The sequence below is a fragment of the Lathyrus oleraceus genome, chromosome 1 (assembly GCF_024323335.1).
Source record: "Lathyrus oleraceus cultivar Zhongwan6 chromosome 1, CAAS_Psat_ZW6_1.0, whole genome shotgun sequence".
Taxonomy (NCBI): Eukaryota; Viridiplantae; Streptophyta; class Magnoliopsida; order Fabales; family Fabaceae; genus Lathyrus; species Lathyrus oleraceus.
In genome coordinates this window covers 375670364-375694668 of record NC_066579.1, presented here as the reverse complement: position 1 = coordinate 375694668, position 24305 = coordinate 375670364, and positions in this window count along the sequence as shown.

Sequence of the window (24305 nt, the reverse complement as noted above, 5' to 3'; positions counted from 1 at the left end):
CTCATCACATGAATGCATGAAGTTTCTAAGATACAAAGAGAGATCTTTGTCTTGCTACAAGAAACACCAATTTTCAATCATGTCAAATGTCATATTCATTGCAAATCATAATATTGTCCAAAACATACATAATTTACAAAATTCGCACTTGCGTTTTAATTACAAGGAGGAAGATGCCAACTTTGCTTACAATGAACTGCAGAAGCATGAGAAAGATTTTCCAAGCTGTTTACAAAATGATTTTTTTGTTGAGAAAAATAGTACACATATTGGTTCAGGCTCCTTGACACCTGAGCTGAAAGATTTGGTAGAGGACGAGAAACCAAAAGAGTTTTCAGCATCCTCGTGTTTTAAATCTTATGAAATCTCCCACAAACCGTGCTATTTTCACAAAACCAGATTTCTACAGAAGACTTACATAAAGAACCTTACATGGCTCATGAAATTTCTACATCTCAAAAGAACCCTGGTACTTTTCCTGTGGAACAGGAATTAGATGTTACTTCCGTAGGATTTATTCCAGATGAGAGAATAAATTCGGTACACTTGGTAGCAACTGATGTTTCATCGCACGAGCACTGGAATGAAGTCCCCAATTTAAAAAACTTTTGCAATACTGTTAACCATGATACTGTTTCTTTGGAAAGACAGAGTCCCATTGTAAGTTCAGACATTACACAATGTGATGACAGTTATTTTGAAGATCTTCAGATTGTAAAGAATCAAGTGATTGACATTGATGATTCTATGAATATGTCAACTCATCCTATGCAACTTCTCAATGTTGAGACAGATACGATAACTTGTTATAGAACTATTGTTCCTGAGGTAATACATCTGTAGAGTATAGTGAGTCCTATATGTGGTGAGTCAACTACTTCAGAGTTTTCTGAGTGGCCTTTACCATATACGCAACTATAACTTGCAGATTTAGTGGCATTTTCACAAGACACTCTACCAAACTGAAGATGTGCCTTAGGATATGGTTGAACGCAGGGCTAACATTGTCGCTCGACTCAAGTCTCCTGAAGACGGTGTTGCTCCTTTTATTGCATTTCTTCGAAATGCTGGCACCGTTCAGGAATTGAAATCTGATAATCACTATAATCTTCAGTGGCTTAATGATAAATACCAGATCGATCCTACAACAAATCCAAAACTTTGCAACTATCGTCTCCAACGGCAAGTGTCATCACGCGACTATCATAGCCTTGCATCAAACGCAACCAAATTATTGCTAAAATCAAACCAAACCACACAACAGTCAATACCCAAAAACTAAAAATCAAAAGGAGCTTTAACATGTGGTTCTCATCAGGATGCAATTTTGGTTTCCAAAGCATCATTCCATTTTATCCAAGGTGCGAAACCAAGTGATTACAAAGTCCCGGTTATGTTGAAGATGTAGGACTTCAAATCTGTGGCGATGAATTGGGGTCTATTTTTGGAGGACATGATGTAAAGGATTTGAAATATCATGGTAAGATTGATGGCATTGCAAACAAGCTTTGTACATCAAACATCGATAGGATTAATATTGAGACTGATCTACCGGATAAAAAAATAACAGATGTATGGAATCAATAAATCCACTAAAAGTCAAGCTAAAAGCTTTTAGGTTTTTGTTTGGGAAGCACTTCAAGACATGACTCTCATGATACTTGGAGTGTGTGCTTTTGTCTTTGATTTTTTGGCTTATAACAGAAGAACGACCAACATAGCACTGTTTTTTTTCAACTGGAACAAAGGCGCCCGTCGGTATGATTTCAATATTGATCCCACCTAAAGCCAATGAAGAAAAAAAAGCTTAACCTAAAAATTCAAAGCTAATAAAAAGTAAACTTGCAGTATACATTATAATTATCGTTTTCATACCGCTGTTGACTTGAAGGCTTCTTCTCGCGATATTACTTTGTAAAGGTCTTCACCAAGTTTATTTGCAGCTTGAGAAGCATTATTAGCCATGGTTTTACTTGCAGCAACACCACTTGCCACTGCTGCACCTACTGCAGCAGCGGTTAGTCCAACAATCACATCAGACCCTTACCACCACAGAGGACAAGAACCTATTCATGTTCAAATCGATTTGTTACAAAATTTGATTCCAACGAGACATGTTTACAAACAAAACTTGGGCAGATGGATTGCCCAAATGTAAGTGTTTATTCAAAATAATTAATTGAGCTATCTACGTCCTATACACAGCTGAAGACACATTCATTGCTGGATTCTGATTTTGATGCTCACTTGCAAAAAGAAATACCCTTCCTTTGTTCAAAATTGCAAGAATATATTAATATTGATGACTTCATTAAACTGAAAGCAAAAGTATAAAGATTGATGATAAAGTTAGGAGTCAAATTGAGATTTGGTATTCCACACTATCTTCATATGCTATAGAAGTTGCAGAATGATGTTCATGGAGTTCCTCTTTCAAAAGATCAGTTAAATTTTGCTTGTTGTTCTCTTGAAGCTATACAAGAATGTTGCCCGGAGAAGTCACATTTTGAACTTTTTTTTACAGTCCCTTGTTGATTCCTGATGCTTTTGGAGTTTGTCGTACCTCATATGAAAATGGGAATACGATCTAAGCGAAACGCGATCGCGCGCTCGCAATGATGGACTGAACAGAGTCTCCACCGAACTTTATTTATTCCTAAAAAGGAAAGGGTAAATATCGATAAAACCCAAGACAAAACGACAATGATTATTGGTCGTCGCAACCAAATCAGGGTTCGGGAGTCGATTACACGAGGGGAAGGTATTAGCACCCCTCACGTCCGTTGTACTCAACGGGAACCATTAGGTCAGTTGTGTGCGTTAGTGTTGGTTAAAATGTTAGGCTTTTCAAGTTATTAGGTGGGAAAGAAAGAATAAAAGAAAAGAAAATGTTTTTGGATTTTTTGACGAAGGACTAAACCTAAGTTTTTTATTAGTGGGCCTGACAAGATTTACAAATCCTGCTCCTACGTATCTCAACAGAGAAATGAAGGCTTACGTAGTTCTGGGTAGAAAATGTTTGTTTGTTGGTCGATTTTAGCAAAAGCTACTTTGTGTCAAATCGACGAAAACATTGTTGGACTACCCAAAACAGGTGGAGAAACATTACCTTGCATTGTTTTGAAACAAAGTACCTTTCGTTTGTGAAAAGGTTTAAGAGATCAATCACACGGCGGCGAGGAAAGAAATTGATTGGTTTAATGTGTTTTGAATAATGGCGAGAACTTGGATGAGCGAGATATACATCTTGAATCCTAGTCTCAGGAGCGCACGGTATACACCATGTTCCATTTCCATCTTATTTGCAAAAATGTTTAATAAGAATTAAGTGTTTTTGAGGTTTGATTGAGAAAAGGTTTGAAGAAACCGCATTGACAATTTTAGATGATGGGGAGAGCCAAGATAGGCGAGGCATACGTCTCGAATCTTAATCTCAGGAGTGCACGGTATACACCATGTTCCATTTCCACCTTTATTGAAAAAGTGTTAAATAAGAATTAGGTATTTTGAGTTTTGTTGTGAAAATGACTTGACCCTAGATCAAGTATTGATGGACGTTTAAGAGAAATTTGAATGAGTGTTTGAGAGAAAACAAAGTGGATAAATTTGGATGATGGCGAGAGCTAGGATTGGCGAGATATACATCTCGAATCCTAGTCTCAGGAGTGCGTGGTATACACCATGTTCCACTTCCATCTTTATTGAAAAGATCTTAATTATGAATTAATATTTTTTGAGTTTTTGATTATGAAAAAATGGCTTGACGTTGAATCAAGCGTTTGATGAAAGTTTGAAAGAAATGGAATAGAATAGGAGGGAGAAATTAATTGATTTGTTTATTGAGAAAATACTCGACGTTGGATCGAGTCATTATTTTTGATCTTTTGGAAATGGTTGATTTTATTCTTGTGTTAGTAGCTAACTAAACAGTCAAGCGATAAAGAAATAAAACACTAAAATTATTACACATCGGGGGAGTGGGGTACATTTTGTCAAATAGGGATTCAAAATACTGGAATAATTAAATCGAGCCCAAACAACAAATAATGCAATTTATGAGTGTAAGTGCAAGCGGACTGTCTCATTGTAAGAAGGCCCAAGAGTAAGCCATGTGAAGAAAATAAATAAAACAACAAGTTATATTTACAACACACTTAAAAAAATTAAATCGAAAAAAGGGTAAAATCGGGATTTGCACGGATGGAAATTGAGGGACACACAAAACCTAAATAATATGCTCAAAGCCGGTTTGCACATATTGACAACAATTGAAATGTCATATGTGATTAGTCAAAACGCGGCGAAATACTATCACTTTATCGATAAAAATAATCACGGATAAATAACAAGAAAAATGTCAAATCCATAAATTAAAGAATCGATATTTAAACAATAAATCAAATACAAAGACAAACATTTAAAATCAACAAGTGTCTAGAAAATGAGAATAATAAAATAAAATAAAAAGGAGTAAAAAAAAATAAAGAAAAATAAAAATGAAAACAGAATGGAGAAAGTAAGAAATGGGGTACAAGCCATCGAACCCGTACCCTAGGGCTTGCCAAACGACACCCCTACCAACTTAACCAAACTGATTTGTTGATGTTAACTTGTATTCATTAATACATATATTCAAAACATGCGTTGTATTGGTTAAAAAAAGACAAGTTAACAAACTGGAAGCATTAACAGCATACGTGAACCAAACAGAAAATAGGAAACCACTGGTTACCTACTAAGTCGAAGACGGAAGGAGTCACAACCGTTAGTGAGCTGCCTAAAAAACCGCGTTGCCGTGAGTTGGCTTGTTCACCGAGTCGTGTAGCTTCGACCTTCGAACGTTAATCTGGCACAAAGAGATGGCGTGGGGATTCAACTGGCAGATGGTGATAACGATGGCGGAGTTTCATGGTAGCTGGTTCAAAACGAAAATGGAAGGGGTGGTTTAACGGTAGGGTTTTCTTTCTGTGAACAGTCTTCTTTTTTCTCTAGGGTTTTTCGGCTGCCTTTTCATGAACAGTGGCCACCTATTATATATGACTCATCCCCTCTCTGCTGTGTTACTGTGTCTTCTCAGAGTAGTGGGAAGTGTCTGTACGGAGATTGGGAAGTTTGTCCTTATTCCAGCTTGTGGTCCCTTACCCAATTCCTCTTCATTTCGAAAACTTCACCATTGGTAAGAAAACTTTCACCACTGTAAATCACTTAGCTGAAAAGTTTGTTTTAGAATTAACTTGTTTTATATGGTGTTGTTGTGTTTGTTATGGTTTGCAGGGCCTTGACTTCAAATGATTTTTTTTCATGAGAAGGCAACAATTGAGCTACTGGGGAATTTGTTCTATTTCTGGATGGTACATTCTACACCCAATGTCTTCCACAGAAGAACCACACTTGCTTTCCAAATAACCAGCAATAGCCGACAAGACGTATGAAGATGACTTGTATCCTTTGGCAAAAAAAAAGAAGATCTTTTTGGTTTCATCAGCTCCGAGGTTACTGCCGTATAACAGTTTCATGGATCATTCCCCCCGAATGAAGTTTTTTTTTGCAGAAGAGATGAAAGTTGTCGTGGTTGTTGATTCAAAACCTGAATTGGCCAATTTTCAGGTTCATTTGAAGGATCAAAAGAAGCATCAACTCGTCCAGGACTTCAGTCAATTTCATCTCCAAGAGTTCTATGTTGGTCAACTCCTCCAGGCAGTGAACGAGTGACTTCCAAGTCTACCTGCACATCTAGCCAAGACTTTGCCATTGCCCAGCATGCTGACTCCCAGTCTGTACAGAGTGGAAGCATGGAACTCTTGGAGTAACAATTCAATAATTTGTCTATCCGTAGGAACGACCAATCCAATAAATTTGTGCAACACATGTTGTTGTTCCGGTGTTTGGAGGGTTTGATCCGTCAAAGCCTTCAAACTTTTTGATCCGTCTTGATTGTGAACTTTTGACCAATAAGATAATGATAAAATTTTGTCATAGCTTCAGTGATAGCCTAGAGTTCTTGCACATAAGTGGATTGTTTCCGCATCCTTGGGGACAACTTCTTAGAGAAGTATGCAATTGGATGTTTATCTTGGCTTACCACTGCACCAATACCAGAACCCGAAGCATCAATTTCGAGAATAAATTATTGATGAAAATCTGGAAGAGCGAGTACTTGAGCTACTGTAATTGCTGTCTTGAGCTGTTTGAAAGCAATGGTTGCTTGGTTATCCCACTAAAAAGCATATTTTTTCAATAATGATGTCAATGGTGCTACAATAGAGGCATATGCTAAGTTTTAAGGTTCATGGTACAGTAGTGGGTCCATTATCAACTGAATTGTTTTGACTGTTCCTGCTGCTTCCCGTGACAGTGTCAAAAGTAGATTTTTGAATATCAATTTCAGGGACTGAAGACGGTCCTTCATCAACAGAATTACCAACTAGTGATAGCACACCCATGAGGGTATTGATTGCATAATCCAAACATGGGTCGGACCAAGAGTAGTGGAATGCAAAGGACATCTGAGGCTCTGATTTATCAACATCCACTTCAAAATTCTGCACATTTCTAGTTCTTCCCTTGCTCTAAAATTGTGTTCCTTCAGACCACCTATGACAGCGTTTGATTCACACAAGCCATGTGAAAGCAAGCCATTTTCTGCATGCATTCCTATCATTGTTTCCAGAAGAACACTCATGTTTCTCAAATTCAAATGCATCCTACTACTGATGTGAATGAAAAAGAAATTGATATTGTTGCGGCAAAATCGAACTTGTCCTCTTGTGACTTAAACCTTCCATATATTCATGTGATAAGATACTTTTTGATTATAAGTTATTCATATGCCATGTACATGGATGATTATGATTGAATGAATGAATGAATTAATCGAACTATGAATGAGTATGTGGAAATTCTTGAATATGAATAAAAAAAAATTCCAATGTAATGAAGAAACGTGAATGAAAATTTTGAATACGAAATGTAGAATTTTGAATATGAAATGGAGGATATGGTGAATTTCTTTGAATTAAGAATGAATGAGAAATTTTTAATATGAAGTGAAGAATTTAAACTTGAAATGGTCATAAGGAGAAATGCAAATGACTGATTGATGGGAAAAAATTTCAGGGCCAAAATCGGGGTATGACAGAGTTCTTATACATTCAGGAGATGTTGTATACAACGATGCACCTAGGCTGGAAAATATTTCTCTTGTTGGGAGACATTTTGTGCATCCATGTATCAGCAATGATTTGGCAGAAAGGCTGGGAGTACAGTCAGTTCATCACCCTTTCTTTAGTCAATGAAGATATGACTAAAAATATGTCGTGCATGGACTACAATAAAATAAGTGAACTTTTGGCTTTTTATAGAAACAGTGAAGTTTTGTTGTTTGACCTTCATGAGTTGGCAGATAGGTGCAAAGCCAAGAAGTTACATCTAGTTTATGATAAGAGGGAAACATCCTCGCAGTCTTTGCTTCATCATAATTTAGGTGAGTTCCAAGAGCTTGTTCTTGTAGCAATTTTTAAAGGTGCTTGCTTAACTCGAGAGGAATTCAGTACTCTCCAGCTCCTTCCTCCATGGAGATTACGCGACAACACGGTTAATTATGGTTTGGGATTGGTTTGTTGCTATTCAGAATGCGACCTTCTCTCAGTTTTATCCGGTGGCTACTTTTACATGTTTGATCCTCATAGTTTGGTACCTGATGGATCTTCAACTAATGCCCCATCAGTAAAGATGTTTTCTCTGATAGGTACTGATCTAAAACAACGATTCCATTGCCTCTATCATCCGATTGCTTGAAGTTTGGTTTTCTTTCATTGAGAGCTTCAGGAAATACCACAAGTACCTGAAAACCAATAGAGTTCAAAGAGAATGAGCGAAAATAAGCCATGACAATAAGCATTTTTCATATTTACCATAGTAGAGCCAAATTAGCAGTGAATAACCATTTACCGGTAGTAAAAATACGCAGCAACAAAAACCAAGCAAATATTTTACAAGGGAAAGTACAAGGTACAACTTATCTTTTCAGAACAAAACATCAAAACAGGGTAGACAAACTGGCAGCAGCGTAAGCACTTCCAACCCCGATACTCCTTTGGTCTCAACGACCAGTTTGAAAACCCTTGCAGTGTGACTATAAAAGGATCCACTACTGTTCAAGGAAGGGGGCGAAAAAAACTCAGAGAGCCAAGAGCCTGCATTTCTTGAAGAGAACTAAGCACGTTTGGAAGAAAGTTTCACGTGACGCTTCCCTTTCCAATCGCTACCGGCTTTGTTGTGGCTGGTGAGTTTCGTTTTCCAATTCACGTTTTCTATTTTTGATTTGATCTCAACCGGACGCGTTTCAACCCTGACCATAGATGAAGACTAGGTGGTCTTGTTTATTTCCGGTTTGAGATTCGTTTTTCTTCATCATCATTAGATGGATGATTTCCTTCTGGTTTCGTGCTTAGATTTCCTTTCTGAGAAAAGTGTTGTTGTTCTGCGGAGAGTTCGAATCTACTTAGGGAGAGGGACGAGTGTTACCGTCCTTTTGCTTTTGTTTCCTTCTATACCTTTATTATGACTAACTGTAGTGGTGGTGTTAATGGCTCTGATAGTTTGGGAAACAACACTGATAACGTTTGCTTTACCCAATGCACCTTTGGTTTTCTCATTTGCCGTTTCCCTATGAGTAGCGGACAGTTGGCCGCTATTGAGACTGTTTGTCCCCTGGTCCCGCCGCCCAACAGCTGCGTGGCTAGGGCTTGGTCAGTATTCCCACCACATCATTGTGGGCCAATATGGAACGGGTTTTGTTTGACCCGAATCTCCACGGTTCAAGGACCGTTGGGTTCTCTTTCAGCCCAACCTCATATGGCCCATGCTGGCCTTTATTAGTTTTTTAATTTTTCTATTTATTCCTTTTAATTCGTTGTTTATATACTTTGGTCGCTGCTAGTCTAACAGCTGGTTGTCCATGGCTGAGTGGAGGGAGAGTGGTCTCATCTCCCTTTGTATGGTGGGTTTGATACCCATGTGTGGTATTTTGGTTGTTTAGCATTTCATTTTTTATGTTATTCTTAATTCTCATGTTTATGTTTTAATTTAATTTCTTCTATACTCATTATTATTTTAATATTTACCCCTTTTATTTATTTTAATTGACAAAGCATCGATTTTAATTTATGGATTCAACCGTTCTTATGTTGTTTACCCATGACTATTTTATCGAGATAATAATAGAATTTCGTCGCGTTTCGATTGTTTGCACATGATCATTCAATGTTGACATGATGCATAAACTGGTTTTGAGCACAATACTTAGTTGTAATTTCCCCATCTCCACACCCTTGTAAGTCGATTGCCTTTAAGCATCGCCGTCAACCTCACACAGCTTACTCTTGGGCTTTCTTACAATGAGACGTTTCTCTTGCACTTACACTCATGCATTGCTCGTTGATTATTTTGTTCCATTTTAATTACTCCGTTACTTTGAATCCCCATTTGACAAAATGTACCCTACTCCCATGATGTCTAATAAAATTTTATTGTTTTCCTTCTTTACTTGCTTGACTGTTTAGCTAACTACTAACACAAGAATAAAACCAATTTCTTTTTCAAAAGGATCAAAAATAACGACTCGATCCAACGTCGAGTATTTTCCCAATAAACAAATCAATTCATTTCTTCCTTTTCTTCCAAACCACTTCATTCAATTCTTTCTCAATCACTCGTCAAATGCTTGATCCAACGTCAAGCCATTTTCACAATAAAAACTCAAAAAACTTAATTCATATTTAAGACCTTTTCAATAAAGATGGAAATGGAACGTGGTGGATACCATGCACTCCTGAGACTAGGGTTCGAGATGGATGTCTCGCCTATCTTAGCTCTCGCTATCATCCAAATCTATCTATTTTGTTTCTCTCAAACCTTCATTCAAAGTTCTTTCTCAATTGTCCATCAAACACTTGATCCAATGTCAAGTCATTTTCATAATAAAAACTCAAAATACTTAATTCCTATTTAACACTTTTCAAAAAAGATGGAAATGGAACATGGTGGATATCGTGCACTCTTGAGATTAAGGTTTGAGGTGGATGCCTCACCTATCTTAGCTCTCGCCATCATTTAAAAATGTCAATGTAGTTTCTTCAAACCCTTTCTCAATCAAATTCAAAAAACCTCTTAATTCCTATTAAGCATTTTTGCAAATAATATGGAAATGGAACATGGTGGATACCACACACTCCTGAGACTAGGATTCGAGATGGATATCTCTCCCATCCAAGTCCTCTCCACCACTCAAAACACATCAAACCAATCAAACCTTTTCTCGCCGCCGTGCGATTGACCCTTAAACCTTTTCTCAAATGAAAGGTACTTTGTTTCAAAACAATGCAAATCAATGTTTCCCCACTTGTTTTGGGTAGTCCAACAATGTTTTCGTCGATTGACACAAAGTAGCTTTCGCTAAAGTCGACCAACAAACAAACATTTTTCTACCCAGAAGTACGTAAGCCTTGGGTTCTCTATTGAGATATGTAGGAGCAGGATTTGTAAATCTTGTCAGGCCCACTAATAAAAAAACTTAGGTTTAGTCCTTCGTCGAAAATCCAAAAACATTCTTCTCTCTTCTATTCTTTCTTTCCCACCTAATAACTTGAAAAGCCTAACATTTCCAAATAACACTAATGTACACAACTAACCTAATGGTTCCCGTTGAGTACAACAGACGTAAGGGGTGCTAATACCTTCCCCTTGCGTAATTGACTCCCGAACCCTGGTATTGGTTGTGACGACCATAATCATTGTCGTTCTTTCTTGGGTTTTATCGATATTTCCCCTTTCCTTTTTAGGAATAAATAAAGTTCGGTGGCGACTCTGTTTATTCCATCATTGTAAGCGTGAGATTGCGTTTCGCTAGGTCGTATCCCCATTTTCCGAGGTACGACAGATGGCTACTCTGCTGGGGATATGGTGATCCCTAAGTGAGTCAAGCCTAGTTAGGATGTTTGTTTGCCTTTGTTTGTTTAATTGTGTGGCTTTTCCTTATTTATTGCTTTTATTATCTTTATTGTTATATTGATATATTTGTTGTATATTGGTTCCACTGTGTTGGGTACTTGGGTATTTGATTGCAAACCATATGGGAAAGACTCTACACCCGAGTCTAGAGTGAAAAGACATAAGATGTAGAAGCAAGCTTCAATCCAAAAATAATTTTGATGAAGACAACATGTATCAATGCAAAAAGAGAAGAGCTTCAAGAGAATTCTAGCATCAAAGTGATCAAGCCACATATGCATAAGAAACATTTTGATCAAGCTTCTTTTTCAAGCTAACACTTGTGCAAGTTTGTTGATTCACTTCTAAGGTATATCTAATTCACTCTTAGATTAGTATACAAGTGTTCAACAATCATGTGTTGCATTTCCATATTTAACCTAACTAATTTTTAACATGTTGAAATGAAAGTCACATTTTTTCTTAAAGTATTTTTCTGCATTTCAACAGTGTTAACCGGTTAACCATATGGGTTAACCGGTTAACGGCCTTGTTTTTGAACTTCCTTGTTAATGTTATACGCGTTAACCGGTTAACCCATTTGGTTAACCGGTTTGTAAGACCCCAATTTTGCCCTAAGATCCCTCATGGCATCATAGCATTTGCATTACATAGCCTCAAGGATCTCTGAGCATCTTGGTTTCTTCTATCTTTGGGTAGAGATCTCTTGTGAGTGTTTTTGATCACCAGGAATACTTGCATTATATATCATTGCTTTTATCATTTTATACACTAACCAAAAGTACAAAAATATGTCCTTAACCTTTGTTACTTGCAGCTTAAGCAATCACAGGTCAAGCATATCAAAGGCATCCTTTGTGCAATAGATGGTGGTTTTTCTTGAGATATGGACCACATGATCATTTACAAGAGCTTATATGAGCTATGACTCCATGTTGGAGCAAAATTCCCAAGTGATTGAAGTTCAAATTCATCAGAACATTTTCAGGTCATCTCAAGACCCAAAAAGTCAACTGCAAAGTCAAATGAGGACTTTGAGGTGGGGAAGTGATTGGAAATACTTCATTCATGTTCAAACAAGGTCCATTTGACATTTCAAACATTCACATTGAAGAAATTGAGGTCATATCAAAAGTTTCCCAAAATGGAAAGTGACCTATAATTTCAAGTTTCCAAAAATGGAAGGTTTTTAGACCAACTTCAACTCAATTTTACATCATCCAAAAAGCTTTAAATGAAATTTTGTTGAACATGAAAGTTGTAGATCTTTCTCTCCCATTTCCAAAAAGTCCAAGATCATGATCATTGGATGAATGGTTGAAGAATTATGGCCAAAGGATCACAGAGTGCACTTGGATGTTCAACATGCCATAACTTTTGAACCAAAGCTCCAAATTGAACCACTCTTTTTGCATAATTCTTGTCATGACCTTTATTTTCCAAATCCAACATTTCATTGCATGAAATTTACTCATATGACCATTTGTCCATTCAAGTACATTTTGGAGGGAAAATGCTTAATTCAAATTTGGTGCATCATACATGCAAAATTCCAATTCAATCTTGATCATGAGTTGATTTTAAGTGATTTTGAACCCTCACATGGCACTGTTCACATGTACTTTTGCCATGCAAGGGTGAATTTACCAATTTTTCCATGCACCTCATTTTCTCTTAATTTTCAATTAACCATTGCCTAATGACAATTTCAGGGTGATTAGCACATGGTATATAAGCTTACTTGTAACAGAATTTTGAGGACAATCACATTCTAGATCTAAAATTTTCTTTCCCTCCAAATTTTCTCTCAATTGAAACTTCAAATTTCTCCATATAACACATTGATTTTACTGCATAATCGTGTTCATTGATCATCATTGAGTGCAAATCAAGCACTGGATTGGAGAACTTGGTGAAGAATTGTGCATACTCCAAGCTTGAACATGAACATGGAAGTTGCAATTTGAGCTAGATCCAAGCCTTTTCAAGCATCAATTCGTGCATAAAGCTTTAATACACAAGTTGAGGAGAAGATCTGGATATTGCTGGAGCTTGAATCCGTTGTTTCATCATTCTGTTCTTCAAGAAGGTTGGATTTCGAATCTCATGATTCTTCATTTTATTGCCATGAATAGGTAGAACTTTCAATGCTGATGATCCTGATGTCTTTAGAATCTGTTTTGGTTAAGAATTGCATGAGATATATGAACTTGAAATTTTGATGTTCAAACTGTTTCTGTTCGATTCGCTCTTGTTAGGACGGGTTAGGCTTAGATAATGTTAGATCCGTGTTCTATGTGGAAAGACCTTTCCAACGGTATATGCCATGCTTGATTCTGGAAATTTTTTGTATGCTGCTCCGCCGGACTCAACGAAGAAGACGGTGGAAATAACCGCGTTCCACCGTCCATGAATAGTGTTAGGGTTTTCTGGTTCAAACGCGTCGTTTCACTATGGAAGCGCCCATAACCTTGCAGTCCTCGGTTCGAATCCGTGCCAGGACCTTGTTATTTTCACTTATTTCCTTTCCCTGGCCAAACGCTGCGTTTTGTAGTTAAAACGCTTGCAACCTCTTGAACGCTAGTTCGATCCCAGCGTATGTTTGTTTGGATTTTCCATGTTATTTTATGAAGCGCCTGTGACCTGTTGCTCCTGAGTTCGAGCCTTGCTTGTGCATTTTCCATTTTCATTTTCCAGCGCTTCTTTTGACTGCATGCTCCTGAGTTCAACTCCTGGCCTTTGCATTTTTAATTCCAATTCACATAACATTTTTCACATGATTTTCACATTTATTTGTTTTTGTTCATCAACTTGGAAAAATCATAAAAAATAGCATACTAATCTAATTTAATTCAAACTTTTTTTCACTTTCTTGTTTGAATGTCTATTATTTTGTGATGTTGATTTCATGATTTTTGCCTTGCTAGAATTTTAAATATGCTTGCTTACTTGAACATATTGCAAATGTGACATGTTGTGCTATTTGATTTGTGAAATGATCATTGTTTATCCAATTGCCTTGAAATTTGACATGCTTATTCATAACATGTGACATGATCTTTTGGATTTTGTTTGGCATTTTTACCATTTAATATCACTGTTTTGGACACATGAACATATGTTGTAACATTTGGTGTCACATTCTTGACCTAGCTCTTGTGCATTTTCATTCATATGCCATTTGTTGTCTTCTGGACTTAATTTTTGGTATGATGCTTTTTCATAACATGTTAAAGTCACATAAAAAATTTCATGATCATAGGATTTATTTCTGTTTTAATGTGGATTTTCTATGCTTGATGTCCAATTGTGATCACCTTTGCTTGCCTTTGCCTTATCTTGTTCATTTGATGGCCTTGCCTTATGATTTGGCTTTGATCCTTTTTAGTACATGTTCTTGTTTGATTGAATGTGCTTCATGTGGAATATCAACTTCTGTTTTGACTATTTGTTTTTCCTTTAAACCTAGTCTTTGTACTAGTGGTTTGTACTCACCAATTGTGTTTGTGTTTCAGGTATATAGCACTAATGATTGGTGTGGCCTCATCATTTGAGATGCCATTTGCTTTGTTCACTAACCTTTGTTGTGTTGTAGGTCCCTTGATGTGATGAGCTCACTTGAGTGATTGCATTTGAGACTTACCTTGTGTATAACTGTTGGATGATTTCTCTGTTGTCTGTTTTGGTTTTCTGAATGTGAATATTGACTGTTTGGCTTTTATACAGGTACATTAGTCGCTTTTAGATCTTACTTGAGCTTTTCTTTGCTTGTGGTTGGTATACCACTTAGGTAACCACTTTCTTCTCCATGTAGTCTGGAAGCCCTGTCCTTTGTTTTGGCAGGCATTTGGCTGAAGTCCTCCTTAAGAGGCAATGTTTGTGATTGTTTACATTTGTGCTAAAGACCTCCTTATTGAGGCATGGTTACTTGATAAGTCTTCCTAAGTGAAGAGGCAATTGACAGATAGAAGGGATTAGCAATCAATCCCTTGTTAATCGTTGAGTCGTTCATTATGCTCGCACTACGTGCTGATGCTCTTGAACCTAACCCAAAATCTTGTATAGAGTTAGTCATGTGGAATAGGATTCCTCATTCTGGATCCCCACACATTCATTGTCTTGAGCTCACCCAGGCCACGGTTAAGAGCATGAGGTCTAATTCTCATTTCCCATTTAATCTGCTCACCCTAACTCTCAATGTTAGAGGTTAAGAGCTTCTGTTTACCCTTGTACAGTTTTGGCTTGTTTGTCGAGGTTGATATGACCCCTTGACTAAAGCCCACCCTTGTATGAAGCCTCTTGTTTGCGCATAGTGTGTGATTGTTTGTTCATCTGTGTGGATGTTTGATTTGTGTGCCTCTTAGCATTGTTTTCACTTTGAGCATTATTTGTATATCATTTACCATGATCATTGCTCATACCTTGTGACAGTTACCTTGTCCTTTTGAGGAGTCTAGTGTAAGTCCATTTATTGGCATCTGGTTTCCATTTTTGTTTTGGCTATCTCTGATACATGCTTTATTTGCTTTTGCCATGTGCTTGACTATTCCAAAGGAACTTACTTGGATCATTTCTATGATCTTGAGAAAGCAACCCTGTTTGTGGCTTTGTCCCTTAACCCTCACCTTTGCATGCTTAACCTTGAACTTTTCCCTCTTTTAACCCAAAAATCAGAAACTTTTGTGCAAACAGTTTGACTTGTTTTCAACATTAGAAACCTAGGCCTTATGCCTTTAATTTTCAAACCTTCTTTTCATAACACTCATTGTGAATTGAATCTCTAATCAACTTTGACCATCTTTTGCACATACTCTTAATTGGTTAATGAAACTCATTCAAACTTTCTTTTGTGGTTCCAACAACCATCTCTTAATCAAATTTTTCATGCATTATCCATAGATCTGAATTATCTTAGTGGTTGTTGTAAATCTCACCGCATCCTTAGTGATCGAATTGTAAGACTTCCATGCTTATTATAGGGTTAACCCCTCACTAGCATGTCGAAGTTGTTCTCACATGGTGGATTATTGTTTCAGGTCGAGTTCTCTCCCGTTGATAATGAAAGACCTTAAGGCTTTTGTTTAAAATCAATCCACTCATCTTTTAGAAATCTTTTACTCGAACTACGGGGTTTTGATCCTTAACTTTCATGAAAAGGTACGTAGACAATGGGTTTCATCCATCCAAACACAAAAAATGTAAATAAACTTGTATATTCTTTTCTCATCTCTTCAATCATTGTTTGCACAAACATATTTCATAACAAATAATTTTACAACAAGCGTGAAAAGGGCTCCCTAGGAGTACCTAGGATGTTTTGGGTGCCTAACACCTTCCCTTAACATAACCAACCCCCTTACCCATATCTCTGTTCTTTTGCTAGTTTTTGTACAAAACTTGTAGGTTTTTGTTCGCTTTCTAACCTTTCCTTTGGATAAATAGAAGTTCGGTGGCGACTCGACTTTGTATGATTTACCTTGGATCTAGTTAATATTTCCAATGGTGACGAATACACCGCTACAGAAAAATGGCGACTCTGCTAGGGAGGCATTAGACTTTCCTAGTGGGTTTTGCCAACTTTTCACACTTGTTGTATTATACTTGTTGTGATATATTTTTGTGCAATTTGGGATTACTGTATTGATTGTAATGATTAAATTGCTTGAGATATCAATTGCTTGTGTGCTTGGTGATCTTTGTGAGATGAGTTCTATACCCGAACTCGAGTGCATATTAGGATAGGAGAATGGCATAGTCTCGTCGACTTGTGTGGAGTTATTCCTTAGCAAGTTGACTTGCGAGTCCATTCACTTGGTGGAGGTCATGTTGGGATCAATAATGTCACACAAGTAAGTTGTGGTTAGACATTACTCTTTCCAATATGCGCCTTAGAAGCCAAGGACCTTAGTTTATCAAACCCATCTTGGCCTATTTTTAGGACGTAGTGCGGAGGTCGTTCAAATGTAAGATTTGACACGATTGTTACGCGATACTACACTCATAAGAGTCTCTCTTGAGAATATTGTTGGAATACGAGTATTCGTTTCTCCGATAATATCCGAAAGATGGGATGATGACTATGGGAACCTCTGGTAGAGCATGCTTGGCAGGTTTAAACCCTAGTACACTCCCGTTGGGTGGTTCTTAACCAAGACTCCATCCTCGTGATGTGCAACAAACCCGTGATTCATGGTTGATGCGTTCAAACATCCTTAATATCAATGGAACTTGGGTGTCGATAAGGTGCAAACCATAATCCACAAAAATGGATGATTGATATTAAGGATGATTGAGCCGGTTCATGTATCGTTAATATCAATGGGACTTGGGTGTTGATAAGGTGAAAACCATAATCCACCAAAATGGATGATTGATATTAGGGATAATATGATCCTTCCCATGACCTTTGTTTGGTGTGCTTTGCTTGATCCTTGAGTGTGACTATTGCATTCATGTATTTATGCACCCATTTGCATTCATGTCATAAAAAATCAGAAAATTTTCAAGGAAATTAAGGGGTTTATTTGCAAAATTTTCAGACATCGAAAAGCAAAGAAGGAATACAAAGAAGTACAGCTTCAGACAACCCGATTTGAAAGAGTTAAGGAATCTGACATCCTATGTATTAGATCCCTTGGGTTTCAAAGCTCGTTTTGGGAAGCTTCTGCCTCTGCTGACTACTCAGGTGGATGAAGGTCTGATGAGCGTTCTGGTGCAGTTTTATGATCCTCTGTATCATTGCTTCTCTTTTCCGGATTTCCAGCTTCTGCCTACCCTGGAGGAGTATGCCTATCTTATGGGTATACCTATTCTGAATCAGGTGCCGTTCAGTGGCTTAGAGAGTATTCCTACTTCTCGAGAGATTGCAGACTTATTGCACATAGACGAAGCTCTGGTTAGTGCTCATATGACCACCAAAGGTGGAATTCAAGGTCTCCCTTCTGAGTTCGTCATTGCTCAAGCTACTATCCATGGGAAGGCCATGAGTGAGGATGCCTTTGAGGCCATATTTGTACTTCTCATCTATGGGTTGGTATTGTTCCCCAACATCGACAAATTTGTGGATGTGAACGCTATTAGGATCTTCTCTGTTCTTAATCCCGTTCCGACTCTGTTGGGTGATACCTATTTCTCTTTGCCTCTGAGGAATGCAAAGGGTGGTGACGCTACTGTGTGTTGTTTGCCTCTGTTGTACAAGTGGTTTATTTTGCACTTGCCTCAGACGGTCGCTTTCAAGATAAATAAGGGATGTCTACGATGGTCTACGAGACTCATGTCTCTCACTAATGACGATATCTCTTGGTATAACCGTGTATATAACGGTGTGCACATCATTGATTATTGTGGTAAATTCCCTAATGTGCCTCTTCTTGGTACATGTGGTGGGATCAGCTACAACCCTATTTTAGCACGTCGTCAGTTTGGGTTCCCCCTAAAGGATAAACCTCATAACATTCTATTAGAAGGTGTGTTCTTTCAGGAGGGTAAAGATCCTCAAGGCCTGAAAGCTAGGATGGTTCGCGCTTTGCGCAAGATCCACAAGAAGGGCAGGAATGATTTAGGTCCAAAGAATTGCATTGCTTTGGAGCCGTATACTGCTTGGGTAAGGAAGAGAGCTGCTGAGTATCTCATGCCTTATGATTATCCGAGATCTACCCCAATGATTATGGCTGGGCCTTCAACCCTCCCTAATCAAGGAGTAGAGGAGTTGAGAGACGAAGACCGTTCGTGTGCTTGGATCCGTGAACGTGAAGAGTTGTTGCAGCAGATCAAGGAGAAGGACGCTCTGATTGAGTTCCTCGAGCATCAAGTCATTGATGATCCTGATGATGCCTGGACTTCTCTACTTCCTCAGTCTTCCAAATTCTGGAAGAGGAAGTACGTTCGACTCGCCAAAGAGAAGGCAGATATGGAAGCAGCTTATGAGAGGGAGGTGAAGAGGCTTCGTGCATCTCGTCTTCCTGTGGCTAGAGCTTCTAGGAATCCATAGGATGTCTATTTTCCTTTTCCCTTGTATATGATTGACAATGCTGTACTCCTTTGTCTTGAATGATATGAGATATTTCCATTGAATTCAAAATGTTTAATATTTCAAAGTTTGCAAATAATACCTTAAAAGTTCCTTTGAAATATAAAAAACAAATCATATGCATAAGCATTGCATACATCATGTGCATAAGCAGGTGTTGTTCCGGTCTTCTTGTCTGTGGCCTAACTCTATGCTCTTCATTTATTTTAAAGACAAGCTGACTCACCGGTACTACACAAGAGCCAACTCTGCAAGATTGATGGATCACCTCGAGCAAGAGAACCGTGAGCTGAAGGAAGAGGTTGTTAGATTGAGCGCTCTGATGGAGCAATTCTTGGCTGCCCAAAATCATTCTTCTCCTCCGCCTTCAACTCCTCCCCAGAGGACGATTATTTCCGAGATTGTTTCCTCAACTGTGCCAGCTGCCAGTGCACACTTTATGCCGATTGCCATGCCAGCCGGGTTTCCGTGGGGTATGCCTCCTCACTTTGTGCCGGAGATTCCTGCTCCAACCTTTGCTTCCTTGCCGGCATCTAGCCCGGTCCTTGCTGTGCCTCCTTCTGTCGTGCGTACCGTGCCGAGGGTATACGACACCATCTATCATTCTGAGCCATCTGAGGGCCCAGATGTTCATGAGAAGATGGACGCGATGAATGACCAATTCCTTGAGCTGCGCAAGGAATTGAAGACCCTTCGAGGAAAAGATCTCTTTGGCAAATCTGTTGTCGAGCTGTGTTTGGTTCCCAATGTTAAGATACCTGTAAAATTCAAAGTGCCTGACTTTGAAAAGTACAAGGGGAACACTTGCCCACTCAGCCACCTGGTTATGTATGCCAGGAAAATGTCAACTCAAACAGAAAATGATCAGCTGCTTATCCATTACTTTCAAGACAGTTTGTCCGGTGCTGCCTTGAGATGGTATATGGGCCTTGATAGCGCGAACATCCGATCCTTCAATGATCTTGGCGAAGCCTTCGTCAAGCAGTACAAATACAATGTTGATATGGCTCCCGATCGGGATCAGTTGCGAGCCATGTCTCAGAAGGATAAGGATACTTTCAAAGAGTACGCCCAGAGATGGCGAGAGTTGGCGGCCCAGATTGTGCCTCCGCTGGAAGAGAAGGAAATGACCAAAACCTTTTTGAAGACTTTGAGTTCATTTTACTATGAGCGGATGATCGCTAGTGCTCCCTCTGACTTCACTGAAATGGTGAACATGGGGATGCGACTAGAGGAGGGAGTCCGTGAAGGACGGCGGACCAAGGATAAAAGCTCTTCTTCCAAATGATATGGGGATTTTACGAAGAAGAAATATGGAGAGGCACATGTTGTGACCTCCCATGTGAAACCCAGAAGACCCTCTATGAGGAGGAAGCCTGTGCGTCATGCCAGCAGTCAGCATCAGGTGGCTCATGTAGCACCTGTTTTCCGCGGCAATCAGCAGCATCGGCACAACAATCATCAACCACAATCTCAGCAATATCATCAGCAACAACATCGCCCTCAGCAGCAGGCTTACCAGCCTCGCAACGGTAATTCAGCTAGTACAAGTTACGAGAGGAAGAAGATCACCTTTGATCCGATTCCGATGTCTTACGCAGAGCTGTTTCCCTCATTGATAGAGCGAAAATTGGTTACCCCGAGAGACCCCCCGGCTATACCTGTCAACCCTCAGTGGTGGTATAAGCCCGATCTTCACTGTGCTTATCATTCGGGTGCTCCCGGTCATGACATAGAGAACTGCTTTCAGTTGAAGACCAAGATTCAAGACCTTGTCAGATGCGGAGTTCTGAGTTTTGAGGACGTTGGTCCTAATGTTAAAAAGAACCCATTGCCCGAGCATGGGAAATCTGTTAACATGGTCCAGGGTTGCCCTAGCAAGTACAAGGTTAAGTACGTCAGCCATATTCGACAATCTCTGGTGGAACTGCATCGTTTGTTGTGTGACTACAGTCACTATGAGCACGATCATGACAGATGTCGAATTTGTTCTGTTAACAGTTTGGGTTGCCGCTAGGTGCGAAAAGATCTTCAGGAGATGCTGGATAAGGGAGTTATTGAGATCCTTCAGAACAAAAATGTTGACGAAGATGAGCCAGAAGTCAATGTCATCTCTCCAGTATTTCGGGTTCCTGAGCCTGTTGTCATCAAATATGATGGTGGCAAATAGAAGATTTCCCCTTCTCTGATTATCAAGCCTGCAGGTCCAGTGCCCTATTCTTCAGAGAAAGCTATTCCCTTCCGCTATAGTGCTGTTGTTGTGGAAGATGGGAGAGAAGTGATGTTGCCTTCTTCCTCTGTTGTGAATATTACAGATGTGAGTGGTTTGACTCGCAGCGATCGTGTGTTTTCTGCACCTCCCAAGCCTCAAACCTGTGTTGATTTTGCTGAGCGCCCGATCGGGAATGCTGTTAATCCCCCGAATCCGGCACTTGTTGTCAAATCCTCCTCCACATTGTTAACTCTTCCTTCTATTGGCCCAAGTGGCAATTCGAAAGAAGACTGTGATGAGATGTTGAGGCTCATCAAGAAGAGTGAGTACAATATTGTAGATCAGCTTCTACAAACGTCGTCCAAGATATCCATGTTATCTTTGCTTCTGAATTCAGAACCCCATAGGGAGGCTCTGCAAAAAGTTCTAGATCTGGCGTATGTTGATCACGACGTCACAATCAAACAATTTGATAGCATTGTTGCAAACATCACTGCTTGTAACAATTTGAGTTTTTGTGACTCTGATCTCCCTGAGGAGGGAAGAGACCACAACTTGGCTTTACACATTTCGATGAATTGTAAAGACGACGCTTTGTCCAACGTGCTGGTGGACACTGGGTCATCCCTGAATGTATTGCCAAAATCCACTCTTTCTAGATTGTCATATCAAGGGCCTCCCATGAGGCAGAGTGGAGTTGTTGTGAAAGCTTTTGATGGGTCGCGTAAGACTGTGATTGGGGAAGTTGATCTCCCCATCAAGATTGGCCCAAGTGATTTCCAAATCACCTTCCAGGTTATGGATATTCACCCATCATACAGTTGTCTCCTTGGCAGACCATGGATTCACGAGGCAGGCGCCGTGACATCCACCCTACACCAGAAGCTGAAATTCGTCAAGAACAAGAAACTGGTTGTGGTAGGGCTAATTCACCCATCATACAGTTGTCTCCTGGTTAGCCATTTGTCTTCCTTCTCATACATTGATCCTGAGGATGAAGTTGGAACCCAATTCCAAGCTTTATCTATTGCTGAGCTAATTAAGAAGAGGACTCCTTCATTTGCTTCCTATCAAGATGCGAAGTTGGCCATCGAGCGTGGTGCAACTGCTGGATTAGGAAAGATGATTGAGCTTGAAGATAACAAGTCCCAGGATGGCATTGGATTTTCTTCAGGGGTCTTCAATGAGAAAGGGTTGTTTAAGAGTGGAGGTTTCATCCACACTGCTGATGAGGAAGCTGCTACTATCTTGGAAGAGGATGCAGAGGACTCCAGCAATTTTGTTATCCCTGGCGGGATCTGCCATAATTGGGTCGCTGTGGATGTTCCCACGGTCATTCATAAGTCAGCGTAATATGTTCACTTTGTTTGAAAACCCTTCTCCCATGCCAAAAGGAGGAGTGATGACATTGTTGGCAACATATATGCAATGATATTTCATTCAATAAACACATGTTAAACATTTGTTTTTCCAATTGTTTTCACTTTTTGCTTTTTTGCATGAAATTGGTGATCACAAAAAAACCTAAACAAGAATAAAATCAATCTTTTCATCTGCATAATGATTTGCTTGTTTAAATTCTAAAGCTTTTCATTATCCAAAATCATTATGCAGGATGATCTCTAAACCCATTGAACATAATGATCTAACGCCATCTCCCAATTTTGAATTCCCTGTATTCGAAGTAGAGGAAGATGATTTTGAAGAGATTCCTGATGAGATTTCCTGTCTCCTTGAGCACGAGAAGAAGATCATTCAGCCGCATCTCGAGAATCTGGAAACAGTCAACGTGGGGTCTGAAGATTGTGTTCGAGAGGTCAAGATTGGGGCTCTCCTGCAAGGATCTGTCAAGAAGAGGTTGATTGAATTGCTGTGAGAATATGCTGATATCTTCGCCTGGTCATACGAATACATGCTTGGTCTAGATACTGATATCGTGCAACATTTCTTGCCTTTGAAGCCTGAGTGCGTGCCTGTGAAGCAGAAGCTCAGAAGAACTCATCCAGATATGGCAGTGAAGATCAAAGAAGAAGTTCAGAAGCAAATTGATGTGGGGTTTCTAGTGACTTCTACATATCCTCTATGGGTGGCCAATATTGTGCCTTTGCCTAAGAAATACGGAAAAGTCTGAATGTGTGTGGACTATCGAGACTTGAATAAATCTAGTCCGAAAGATGATTTTCCTCTGCCACATATTGATATGTTGGTAGACAATACAGCTAAATTCAAAGTCTTCTCGTTTATGGACGGATTTTCCGGATATAATCAGATCAAAATGGCACCCGAGGATATGGAGAAGACAACATTCATCACACCTTGGGGAACATTCTGTTATCGAGTGATGCCCTTCGGTTTGAAGAACGCCGGAGCCACGTATCAACGAGCTATGACTACCTTGTTCCATGATATGATGCACAATGAGATAGAGGTCTATGTCGATGACATGATTGCTAAGTCTAGAATGGAAGTTGAGCATGTAGAGCATTTGTTGAAGCTTTTTCAGCGTCTGAGGAAGTTCAAGCTTCGTCTGAATCCCAACAAGTGTACATTTGGAGTCCGTTCTGGCAAGTTATTGGGCTTTATCGTCAGCGAGAGAGGTATTGAGGTTGATCCTGCAAAGGTCAAAGCAATACAAGATATGCCTGCGCCTAAAACTGAAAAGCAAGTCCGAGGTTTTCTTGGCCGCTTGAATTATATTTCCACATTTATATCCCACATGACTGCCACATGTGCGCCGATATTCAAGCTCCTCCAGAAAGATCAGTCTCTTGATTGGACCGAGGATTGCCAGAAAGCTTTCAACAGTATCAAAGAGTATCTGTCTGAGCCTCCGATTCTGTCCCCGCCTGTGGAAGAGAGACCTTTGATCATGTATCTGACTGTTCTTGAAGATTCAATGGGTTGTGTCCTTGGTCAGCAAGATGAATCAGGAAAGAAAGAATGTGCTATCTACTACCTGAGTAAGAAGTTCACTGATTGTGAGTCTCGATACTCAATGCTTGAGAAAACATGTTGTGCTTTGGCTTGGGCTGCTAAGCGTTTACGCCAGTACAT